Below are 10,336 nucleotides of genomic sequence, written 5' to 3' on the forward strand. Positions count from 1 at the left end.
TATAGTGCAATCACTTCTTTAACACACCAAGCTACAAATTCCAAGGCCGATCAAATCCCAAGGAACCACTACCCCACAAAAAAGCCATGAGAGGTGTGGGATGTCTTTACAAACCCTTATCATCAATAGATAGAAGGTTTTTGGCAATATACAACAAAGTATTAAGTGTTGTAGACACCTAAATCTGATTACACCATTACATAATCGTATTTAGTGATCTCCTGGGACATCACTGATTAAATATTTATTATTTAATAATTAATCATCATCCCCTAGTTAATTTATTTATTTAATTAACTATATTCCAATTGATAAAATCAATAATAACCCAAGATCAATTTATCAATTAAATCCCTATTCCTCTATTAAATTAAATAAATGTCTAGATCTATTTAATTTTATCCCACATTCCTCATTTATTAAATAAAACATTTAATAAATCATCCTAAACCCCTAAACCATCCATAAACCCTACCATTACCCCTAATCCAATCCATTCACCCATACTAACCTCACTTAGCCTCCCAACTAACCCATCCCATCAAAGCTAAGTCACTTGCCCCCTAACCCCCTTCCTAAGCTAGCCCTAATCCCCCTTCTAAACTTATGCACAACTTTAAGCAAGGCTTAAGAGTTGCTAACCCAGTCAAAAAGTCTTCCTTGTCCTCTTCCATGTCTATCCAAGAGCATTAATGGATCTTACATGCCATTAATGTCTCTTACATCCCTCTTACACACTCATGCTCCCTCATTACTTCCCTTGATGCTCCATTTTGACCACCCAATCCCCTTGTGACACTTGCCACAAGGCTAGAGCCCCAAACAAGCACAATCCATGTGCTCCCCTTTCAAAGCATCCTAGTTCTCCCTCGCCATTCTACCATCCTTGCATCCTAACCCTCCATCTCACCACCCCTTTGCCTATAAATAAAGCCCCTCCCTCTCACAATCAAATAACTACTTTTATGCAAACTTATAATGCTCCACTGATCACTCCATCATACTCATTTTACACCATCACCATGCTAAAATCCACCCACACCTCCATTGTTGAAACTCTCACCCATCTACATGCTTGATAAAACACCCCATCCTTTGGAAGCTTGAGCACACATCCCCTATTCATCAGGGACATACCAACGTTATCATAGGCAACATATTTAAGGAGCTTACCATTCTTGGTCTACTTTCCTCCATAATGTTTGCCTTCATCCTATCATAAGTGTTAACATGTTTTGTATTGTGAATATTTTTGTTAAATCTTAGTATTCAAATTTGCACTACTAAATTAGGTGATAAATTTTGGTCATCTATATGAGAGCCAATACTCCTTTCTACCCCTCCTAGCCCCCTTATATACCTCCACTGGCACCCTTCACCCCTCTCTACTTCCTCCTGCCTTCATCAATTTTTTGACCCTACCAATCAGTCTGGCATCCGCTGCACTCATACTCATTGTACCATATCCGCTTGATGCTCTAGTCGTCCATGCGTAGCCATCATATCATCCAAATCAAAGCTCCAAATAGCAATATGTCACCATCTGTTTAAGAGCCAATACTCCTTTCTACCCCTCCTAGCCCCACTTATAGACATCTGCTAGTGCCCTTGGCCCCTCTCTGCTTCCTCCCGCCCCCATCAAGTTTTTGACCCTACCAATCGGTCTGGTGTCTATTACACTTGTACTCATCGTACCAGATCTGCCTGATGCTCTAGTTTTCCATGCACAACCATCGTATCATCCAAATCAGAGCTCCAAATAGTAATATTTCATTTTTTGTATGAGAGCCAATACTCCTTTCTACCCCTCCTAGCCCCAACTATAGACCTCTATTGGTGCCCTTTGCCCCTTTCTGCTTCCTCCTACCCCCATTGATTTCTCCTTATATGTTTTTTTTATCATTCCTTATCTTTTTCCTACTCCCTTTGCTCTTCTACATCTCCCTCCCCCTGTCCCTTTATTTCTACCTTTTCAATAAGTCACTGAGATTAGTTTTCTCTCCCTGCCACCTTCTTGAGGGGGCATCATGTAGTCTAGTCTCTCTTCTTCTATTTCAAAACCAAGACAACCATATTGCTCTAAAAAGTCTTCTTTGCATCATTTATATTCAAACTTCTTTGAAATAGTGTTGTCCCAACATTGTGTCAAAGAGGGGCAAAATGTAGACACCTAAATCTGATTACACCATTACGTAATCGTATTTAGTCATCTCCTTAGACATTACTAATTAAATTAACTATAGTCCAATTGATAAAATCAAATAATAACCCAAAATCAATTTATCAATTAAATCCCTATTCCTCTATTAAATTAAATAAACGTCCAAATCTATTTAATTTAATCCCACAACCCTCATTTATTAAATAAATCATCCTAAACCCCTAAACCGTCCCTAAAACCTACCATTACCCCTAATCCAACTCATCCACCCATACCAACCTCACTTAGCCTCCTAACTAACCCATCCCATTAAAGCTAAGTCACTTGCCCCCTAACCCCCTTCCTAAGCTAAGCCTAATCCCCCCCCCCCCCCCCCCCCCTTAAACTTATGCACAAATTTAAGCAAGGGTTAAGACTTACTAACCCAAGCCAAAGTCAACAAGTCTCTTATCCTTTTCCATCCCTATCCAAGAGCATTAACGGCTCTTACATGCCATTAATGTCTCTTACATCCCTCTTACACACTCATCCTCCCTCATTACTCCCCTTGACCCTCCATTTTGACCATGCAATCCCTTGTGACACTTGTCACAAGGCTAGAGCCCTAGACAAGCACAATGCATGTACTCCCCTTTCAAAGCATCCTAGCCCTCCCTCACCATTCTTCCATCCTTGCATCCTAACCCTCCATCTCACTATCCCTTGGCCTATAAATAAAGTCATTCCCTCTCACAATCCAATAGCTACTTTTATGCAAACTTATAATGCTCCACTGATCACTCCATTATACTCATTTTACACCATCACCATGCTAAAATCCACCCACACCTCCATTGTTGAAACTCTCACCCATCTACATGCTTGATAAAATACCCCATCCTTTGAAAGCTTGAGCACACATCCCCTATCCATCAGGGACATACCGATGTTATCATAGGCAACACATTTGAGGAGCTTACCATTCTTGGTCTGCTTTCCTCCATAATGTTTGCCTTTGGCCTATTATAAGTGTTAACTTGTTTTGTATTGTGAATGCTTTTTTTAAATCTTAATATTCAATTTGCACTACTAAATTAGGTGATACAAGTGCATCCATTTGGAAGGTTATTCTTTTAACCACTTTTGCCATCTTGACATAACAATATTACAACTACTCTATGAAACTTTTGTCCCAATAGATTTTTCTTGGCATTATCTCATTACCACTTGGGACATTCCCTCTCACTGGCTCTTCTTAAGAAAAACTTGGGCGGCATGCCCTCTAAAGATTAGTAAAAATACATATGAAAATAAAAAAGCATTTCGTATTTTAAGCCCAAATGAAGGTTATGATTTTTATTTAATGACCCCTTATAGCAACCCGAAAACAAAGGGATAATCAAATATATTTTTGAGGGGGCTTCGACATAACGTCCTACAAAACAAACCTAGAAAACTACTAGAACAAACATTAACTTGTTAAAAAGTTAGAAATCTAAAATGCAACTATAAAATTTATCAAATTCTAACTACTAAAATGAATGTGCAGCATTGTAGTATAGATGTGCAATAACATTAAACAAAAATGTAGAAAGGAGACAGGTGCAGTAGAAAGAAACCAAAGCACAAAAATATGGAATGAAAGCGCAAAAAGGATGAATGCAAGTTACCAATGATTAGATGTGAGTTTATAGTGAATAAATGTGCAGGATAAATAGATGTGTGCCAAAAAGTAATGAAAGTGCAAGAATGTTTAACAGATGTGTAGATATAGATGGAAGCACAATGAGAATGGACGAATGTGTAGATCTACATGATGGATGTGCTAAAATGGCATGTACATCACCTAAACATGTAAAAACTTCGTACAAAGATCAAATTTTGGGGGCTGGACCCCACAATGGGTGCCAAAATTGTATGCTAAAATTAGTGACAATGCCTAAACAACCAATCTAAGCTATAAAAAAATGCATACATAATGAAGGATTACAAATCAAAATAGAATCTTTACCTTTCCTTACTAGTTGTAACGTGCCTCCATTATCCTCCTAGTCTTGAGTTTCTTGATTTGTGAGCCCTTAGAGATTGTGATCAGCTCCCTTCTTTGAGATGCTTCAAGGTTTTGGAGATTGTGAACTTCAACACAAGATCTATCAAATGATCCTAAAATGCTAAATGTGTATGATGATGAATGGATGAAAGAATTAAGATTTTAATGGATATTGGATAAACAACTATGGAGTTGATGGCTAATTGATTATGAATGCTCTAATGCTAATTTAAAATGTGAAGTCTAATTCTTTAATTCAAATTCTAGGTATTGGTATGAGGATATAGAGGTTCCTTTTACAAACTCTAGGAAGACCCTAGTCTAGGTGGCAACATCTGATGGTGGAGAGACAATTTAGGACACGTGAATATAAGAGAAAAAAATTGCGGGGGGGGAGGGGCGAGAAGACACTTAGCACACATCTCATCAAGACTTCTTGAGAGGACTATAGCTTTAAGGAGGACTCCATGTACAAGTGTCTCATGAGCCCCTGTTAACTACATAAGGTGAATTGACTCCAAGTTAGTAGAGGAAGTGAAAGAGGACTTGGTCACTCAGAGATATGTGTCCCAAAGGTTGAGTTAATCAAGGCCACATATCCTCTCTTAGCCCCATAAAATAGGACACATGGGTGGGGATAAATAAGATTTTTAATAATTAATTAAAATTAATTATTGGTGCAACTATGAGGTGGCAGATGGCATGGACTGACTAGGTGGACTAAAAGGCTTAGTTATTTAAGTGAGTGGATAATTAAGAAATTTAAATAAATCACTTAATAGGAATATTTTAGAAGACTTAAGATAGTGTAACTGACTTAGGTGAATTAGTTTAATAGATTAAATAATTTATTAATACTACTAGAAGAATAATATTAAATATAAAAATATTTAATTAATTAACAAAAAGTGAATTAACTTAATAAATTAAATAATTTATTAAAGTTAATAGAGGAAAATTTATTAATTAAATATTAAAATATTTAATTAATTGACTTGTCAATTTTTAAACGTATATAATGAGCATTTGCATAGAACTTTTAGGTTTCCATATGTATTATTTAAAAATATTTGTGAAAATTGAATGATAACCTAAAGCAAGGTGAGATGCCATAATCATTTAATATAACTATTGAAGGAAAGTTATATTTTGTTGAAATGTGGGTTCCATTGCACTTTTTTATTACTCATTAGGATGACAATGCTTAACATTAAAGAACTATATGGTTGTGGGAATTCAATTTTCATATGAGTTGTAAATAATTTGATTAATGTATTTGTATTTAAATTCAAAATTAGATATGATGACGTTTTAACTAGATGGCGCATGCGCATGTCAAACTAGTATTTTTTTTTTAATTCAAATTATCATGGAGCTATAAAATGACTCACATTTAATTCCATCTTTTTCCTAATGAGTTTTTTTTTGGATTGATTTGATCGTAATGATAATTATAGTATTTTATTACAAGAAAGTGTGATTTTTTAATAAATAATATCAATTCCTTAAATAAAGACATTTGTGTGAGGGAAGCCAATGCATCAATATATGTCATTTTATCCAGCCCAAGGACATTTGTTTTCTGAGGGAAGTATTAATAATGATGAATGTTGACCTTTTCTCAGCATGACTCAAAACCTTGGTTAAGTTCATGAATCTCAAAGCTTCATTGTGTAAAAATTCTCTTGAAGATAAATCTTTAACTAAGAAAATGTAGAGAGTTGCCAAAAACCAAGTGGATATAGCTAAGGAAATGAAAGATATTCAAGAGGTGCTTGAGGAATTTGGAAAAATTAAAATCGTGGGAGGGTGGTTGAAGAAGGTGGAGCTGAGGGAGATTACAGAACTAAAATAGAACTTGAAAATATAGAATTATTTCCAAAAATCTTGGTTGAGCTACTATATTGATGCCATGAGAGGTTTCAACTATGAACTATCCTCTAGGTTCACTAACTCTTGGAACAAGGGCACAATTATTATAGGGAGTTTTGAGCTGGTGGTCACTCCAAAATGAATTGTAGAAGCTACTTGCCTAAAATGCAAAGGTGCCTAGGTGGAGCATAAGATCCAAGATATGTACAACCTCTATAGGAAGAAATTTCTCAAGGAAAAGGAGAAGGCAAAAAGGATCAAGTCTAAAAATGGATCTGATAGATTCACTCCTCCTCTCCCCTTTTCTACTATTTGTGTTTGGGTTCTAAAATATATTACCTTTGAAGGGAACTTGAACCCTTACCATGCTTATCATTTTCCCTTGTTATTCTTTCTACTTAATGGGGAAAATATAAATGTGTTGTTCTTTTTGTTGTCTTCTCTTAGAGGTAGCATTGCTAGTGGTGATAATCCTTTTCTCTACTAGGGGCCATTTTTTGTGCTTTACCACCATGTTTTTTCTCATGCCCTTTTTTAAATAACATTCTAAGATTTAGGAAGGAGGATGTTGGAGCCAGTTCCTCTACAAAAATTGAAGAAATTAGCTCCTCTCCCCTGAATGATAACCCCTTGTAACTGAACACCTCTACTCAAAAAGGTGGTAGTAAGGAACTATCAAACCATTGAAATGACAACCCTAAAGCTCTTTCCCTTGAGGAATCCCTTCTATGAGAAATCTCGTCAAAAGGGAAGAAGTCTACTTAGTATATTTTCCAAGGCCCTACCCCCATATGAAATAAAATTGATGGTGAAATTACAAATATTGATAAATAGGGGTCTCAAGAAGAGGCTAGAAAAGATGATAATAATAAGACAATGAGGAAAACCTGAGAGACCATTTTTGTAGAAGGATGCTTGAACACCTTCATAAGAAGAAACAATTGGAGGGACATGAAAACTACTAAAAAAGAATTAATGTACCTAGAAGTTGAAACTGAAATGTTTGAGGATAGTGAGGACTCAAACTTAGAAGATGAAGATTACACTAAAGGAGAGGAAGAGAGTCATGATGGGGAGGATGAAGACATGAAAATAGAGGAACAAAAGGTGCACATTTAAATGGACTTGGGCATGCTTAATCCAAGTCAATAGAATCCTACCAAGGATGAAGCCCAGCAATAGGGGAATCAAAACTACAATGTAGAAGAGTTGGATAAGGGGAAGAATGAAATGGATGTATTACAAGAAAGAATAAAGGAGATGGAATCCAGATTAATTAACCATATAGATACTCTGTAAAGAAAAATTTCCTCCCTAGACAAAATGTACAAAGAGTCCATTATTAACATTGAGTTAGCACTCATGGCCTCTACTCTATGCCAAAATTTAATATGATATACTAGAAAGAAATGTTCTTGGTGTTATCATTGGTAGGGTTAATATGAACAAGGATATGGAAGTGGATAAGGGTGAAAAGGAAGAGGACCATGCAACTGAAGACATCACTAGCTGGCATAATGAACTATACCAACTTGAGAAATATTGGATGAACACTTGGAGACCTAAGTTTTTGTTTGATTACTATTTAAGTAAGATGTTTAGTAGGCTTAGATCTATGATTTCCTTGGGCATTTATCTATTTGTTTATAGTTTGAAGGATAATGGTTTTTTTTAGTTTTTTTTTTTATTTCAACCATTTTTGATAAATTTTCTAGGAGGTATAAGGTAATTTTCTTGTTTATGATTCTCTAGCCTCTTGCTTGGTTGTAATGGCCCAGGGAAATCCTAATACTCTATAATGGTTCTTTGGATTCAGATCCCTTTCCACACCTTCTTTATAAAAAAAATGTATTTCATAGAAATATTTCTAAAATAGGTTGAACCTATAATTAATTCTAGAGTGTTATGAAATTCAACTTTTTCATAGAATGTGTGAAGGTGGACAAAGATTAAATAGCCATGCAGTATCTTTAGGGGATAAAAATGAGAGGATATGCATTATTGCCATGGATACCACCTTTAAATTAAGGTCTAACAATATATCAAAAAGATTCCAATTTTAAATTCTTGTAAACCTGTATAATGGTAAACAAAGAATTTGGAAGACTTAAAAGTTTGTGTAAAATTATGGAATAAAAAATGTGTCCATCCAAGTATGGAAGTATTTCCAAAAACCATTATTTATTTATTTTTGTTTTCAACATGTTCCTCCTTTTGTGAATAGATAATACGCTCATCTTGGTATACTACCAGAAAAACATTTATAAAATTTGTAAAGGCAACACCCATGACTCTTTGAAATGTTGCACTTGCATTCATCAATCCAAAAGGCATCCTAACATAAACATATGTTCCGTACATAGTTGTAAATTTTTTTTTGTATTGTTCAAATTCCTTGACCATTACTTGGTTATACATTGAGAAACAATCCATCATGGACATAAGCTCACATTCAGTAACTCTCTATAACATATATTCTATGTTGCGAAAATCATATTTTTTATATATTGAATATATGTTTAGATTTATAAAATCAACACATAATCTTATATCTCTATTTTTATTTCTTATTGGTCCAAGGTTTGAGACCCATGATGAATGCGTGTTAGATTTTATGATGCCTACATCTTCTTTCAGAGGATCGACATGTTGAAATAAGTCTTCCCTATAGTCCTTTAGGTCATCATAAAACCAATCAAAAATATTCCTATACTTTGTCAATAATTTTATCAACATCTTTCTCACTTTCAGTGATTTTTTTTTCCCACTATTTACTTTCTTCGATGGTTCTTGAGTACCAAGGTTCATCTCTTCTAGGTCACTAGGATCTATGGTAGTATTGGCACTTTTAATTTTATCCAAATTATCCAAATCCCTCTCTAACATTACAAAACCTTTCAAAACTTCTTTTTTTTGTAATATTTAAGAATTTACCAAAAATTATCATAAAATAAAGTGATGAGGGTAATTTTGGAAGGATTAAATAGGAAACAAGATACTGAGAGGAGGGGTGAATTGAGATCTTAAACTTTTACTTACAAAACCAAATTATTGAATTTACACCTAATTCATCCCATATCTTAGATCTAACATTAAAAATGTAATGTTGAATAGTAAATGAATACATCACATCCATGAAAGATTCAACACACAACACAAATGATTTGGTAACCCATAAACACTTCAATGTAAAGGTAAAACTATGATGGGGATAAAACCCACAAATCTTCGTTGTTGCAACAATAAAGTTAACCTATTAGGGACAATGTTTGATCATAATATATGGTCTACCCTATGAGGGGTCTACCTTGTTAAAAGCTTCAAGATTGTTAAGTCCTACCCTGTTAAAGGATTTCACACTTACAATTAAGTAAGGACTCTGTTAGAATATTTACATAGACCTATTAAGATCACTCGGTTAAAAGACTTTCCCTAATTAAATCTTGTTAAGAACCAATTCAGTATCTAATCTTTAGTTTTCTCTACAAGCTAATTTTGGATCTCCTCTATAAATTACTTTGATTTGATCTCTTAATCTGATATCTCCTTTCAATCCTTCATTGTTTCGATTTCCCTTCTCTAATCTAATTCCAAACATAGTCTTTTTTGCTTTGTTCTGTCCTTGATTGCTTCTTCACTTGTACATTCACACTTTCATTTATCCACCCATACCATCTCTCTTTGTTTGTATCCTTAACTTCTCATTACACACCTTAATTCTAGGATTAGAATCCTCCTTAAAAATATGTTCTTTGAGAGTTCCAGATCTCAATCAACAGTTTACAATTCATCTTCTTTTTTAGTTTTTTTTTTTTATGATTATCTAATTGGTTAATTTGCATTCCTTGAGATCATTACCTTCTGCAGTGACACATAATCTCCATCCTAACTGTCTCTACAAACATTAAATATCATATAGAAGTCAACAAAAATAATTTACATAGTTGTTTGTACAATTACAAACTCATATGACAAAACTGAACTACTTGACATGTGAATGTGCTGACACTTGGTCATCACTAACATTCATAATAGCACTCAACTTCTATATACATTTTCTTCTTTGTTGGTAAAAAATGTCTCTTCAATTTACTCTGTCTCTACTATAATAGCTTAGCTTACATATGTGCTCGGTCTCAACTAGGGTGTTCGGCAATCATTGATTTGCTTGACATGTAATGCAAAATAAACAAGTCCTTATATTTTCTTAGCCTTCAATAGATGACTCAATTGTAATGATTAAATGACTAAGTGTTTGGACACTAATAGACAAC

This window comes from Cupressus sempervirens, chromosome 3 (genome assembly GCF_028749045.1).
Source record: "Cupressus sempervirens isolate cs-2001-9-10 chromosome 3, ASM2874904v1, whole genome shotgun sequence".
Classification (NCBI taxonomy): domain Eukaryota; kingdom Viridiplantae; phylum Streptophyta; class Pinopsida; order Cupressales; family Cupressaceae; genus Cupressus; species Cupressus sempervirens.